This window comes from Octodon degus, unplaced genomic scaffold (genome assembly GCF_000260255.1).
Source record: "Octodon degus isolate 3935 unplaced genomic scaffold, OctDeg1.0 scaffold00085, whole genome shotgun sequence".
NCBI lineage: Eukaryota > Metazoa > Chordata > Mammalia > Rodentia > Octodontidae > Octodon > Octodon degus.
Genome location: NW_004524661.1, coordinates 4,671,782 through 4,674,772, shown reverse-complemented (window position 1 = coordinate 4,674,772; position 2,991 = coordinate 4,671,782). Strand labels below are relative to the sequence as shown.

Sequence of the window (2,991 nt, the reverse complement as noted above, 5' to 3'; positions counted from 1 at the left end):
CGCGTAAAAGCCAAAGGTAGAAGGCACACATACGAAATGCCATACTATGTGTCATTCTGTCCCATAACGGTAGCGGTGACTCCGTCATACTTTCAGGCTCTGGAGTCATACACAGTAGGAGGAAAGGGCCTGGCAGGGAGGACAGTGCTGATACAATGGCACCGATCGTTGGCGATTCTGTACCCACTGACCCAGTGCCACTGTTCCGCCGGAAAACCCTGTCGTAAACAATAAACAAACTAAACCTCAGCTAGAAGGCGCCTGACGTGGGGAGGGGGGAAGTCTCCGCAAACTAGAACGCGGCGACCCAATCTATCCACGCATGCGCCAAACCTAGGTCTCGCGCTTGCGCAGTCGCTGTGGCGGGCGGGGCACGCCGGCGGAGTTTCGGTGGTGTTCTTTCAAGAGCCCATGGGGCGGGGTGTCTCGCGATAACTGCTAGTTCTCGCGGGAACTGCATTCAAAAAGCCCTGGCGCTTCCCGGAGTTTCGTGAAATGAATGGAGAGTATTTCCTTTGGTGAGGTAGTGTTAGCGAATGTGGGAGTCCTGAGCTCTCACCTGGGGCCACTGGCGGCGGCAGCTCGAGGAAGGAGTGTGGAAAGCGGTGAGGGCTGAAGGCCTGCTGGGTGGTTGTGGAGAGGCTGGGTGGAGGGCGGGCTCACGCAAGCGGGGCTTGAGTAAACCTGGGGCCTCGGTCTCCGCAGGCCGGTAGTCGGAACTTTCTCTTCCGGAACTCTGAATTCTTACAACTCGGCTTCCCTGCCGGCTTCAGACCTGCGGTGAACCTTCTGGCTGCCTTCCGGGATTCTAGATAAATATAGTTGGCTGCTTGAGCTATCCACTAGGTCTGGGTCGTGCGATACGGTAGCGCATAGTTAGCATCCTCGTGGCTCTTAGTTCAATCCTCACGACAACAACAGCAACAAAAACAACAAAATCAGTGGTGACCTTGACAACAACCATTTCACTGTATTGCTTGGGACTAAATTCCATTTGTAGTAAGGGAAGCCCTAATTAAATACTGGGAGCCCGAATTAAATACCGCAAATGTGAAATTCAACCCAGACTTAAAAACAACGTCCACGAAGCAGCCTCTCGAGTTTTGTAATGATTACGGATTGAAATTGCGGTATTTTGGGCTCGTTAGGGTTAGATTATGATCTACTTTTTCATGTGTTTATTTCGTATACTGTGACACCTAGGAAATTGTGAATTATACATGTGACTCGCATTATAGTTCTGTTGGACACAGCTGCCTCGCCCCTGTGTCTAACTTTGGCCTAGGTACACTACTTAGAATCTGTTATTAGCTTTACTATTTTCCACGCAATATTCTAGTAGATGTTGTTGCCCTCTTTATGCTTTACATATGCTGTGCTTTATGAGAACAAAAAAGTGGTTGGAGCTTTAGGAGTTAGATCAGCTGATGAACCTGGCTGTGTTACTTCGTCTTTCTGTGCCTCCTTAAGATGGCACATATTAAAATGGGAAATACTTTCTACCTTATAAAGTTGCAAAGATTGCTCCAAAAAATCGTACACACAGCCCAGTGCATAGATGTGACTCCTATTAGTCTGCTGGTTGTTTAGCCTTGGCATGCTGACTTTGCAGGTGATTGACTTTCACCCTTTAGATCTCTAAAGTGTGAAAAAGTCACTTCAGAGAAATCTCTCCTGTCCATGTTCATTCCTGCCCTGCCCCACCTGCTAACCCCACTAAATTAGGACATTTCCCTCGCCTTATAGGCTTAGGTAGCACCATATGTCTCTCCCTTTTGGTCTTCTCTTGCTTCTGACTTTCTAAGTGAATATTTGATTCAGTACTTTTCTACTAATAGAGTAAGATTCAGGAAGGTGGTGGTATTATTGTCCAATGTTTGAGTCACTGATTTCTAAAGCGCTAGCAGTGTGTGACACACCAGAAACTCAAGTTAATCTTCTGAATGAATAAGAACGATGTTGGGGTATTTTTACATATATCCCAGCGATGTGCCTTCAGCAAACTCCATTTTTACTTTGGTAGGTGGAAATGATGGTATTCTTTAAATTTAGGATTATCAAGAGAATTAGATGAGGTAATTATTTGAAGCATTTGGTTTGGCAAGTGGTAAATACTCATGAAAGTTACTGAACATGGAACAGTTGGCTGGCTCTATAGTGTACAGGCTCAAAAAAATATTTTTTTTTTGAAGTCTTGTCTTGTAAAACAGTAAATACAAGGCCCTGCTTGGACTGTGGTACCTTTTTCCCCTTCTCCTAAGCCCCTGTATCTCTGCGCTCATGTTTGTTCCTGGTAAAAGACTGTTTCTTAAGGCAGTGATATGTTGAAACTTTAGACAGTCATTTAAACATTTTCATACCACTCTACCTAGTTATCAGCATTTGTACTTGGATGCCTTGGTTTTTATTCCTTTAGATGAATATCTATGTTCTACTCCCTGTGCATTAGCTTTCCCTGTTTTTAATCAGAGATGTCACAGTTGTAGTTCTCAAGTGTCCTAGATCAATTTTTCTTTTGGATTTATCTCATGTTGTAAAACATACTGTTACATTTACATCTTAAAATTTAAGAAAAATGTACCTCTACTTTCCTAGCTATAGCTCCATCTGCTCTTTGCAGCTGAACTGTCTGTGCTATCCCTTTCATCTCTTGCCATTTTCTCCGAAACCCACTGCAGTCATGCCTTCACCCTACCTTTCCATCAAAACCACTCTTGGGGTGAACATGTATTCAAATCCATTAGGCAATTCTTAGTTTTGACCTACTTTGACTTAGCAGGAGCATTTGGGATGACTGACCACTCTCATCTTCTTAGACTTTGTTGATTGGCTTCCAGGACAACACATGCTCAATTTTCCTCCTGCTTCACTGGTAACTCCTGGGCATATTTTGTTGTCTTTGTTCCCATATCAAAACAGGGCTCAATTCCTGATCCTCTTTAATTATATTCATCCTCAGTTGTAGGACTTATACTGATAACTTCAAAATCT

At 44.2% G+C, this 2,991-nt stretch overlaps 1 protein-coding gene across 1 annotated transcript in view; it reads left to right on the top strand.

Moving 5' to 3' along the window:
* Positions 1–418: 418 nt before the first annotated feature.
* Positions 419–2,991, top strand: part of Spdl1 (spindle apparatus coiled-coil protein 1) — a 61,357-nt gene continuing 58,784 nt past the window's right edge. The window contains exon 1 of the mRNA XM_023721784.1: positions 419–605. The gene's annotated coding sequence lies outside the window, so the exon portion shown is untranslated. The remainder of the gene's footprint in view (positions 606–2,991) is intronic.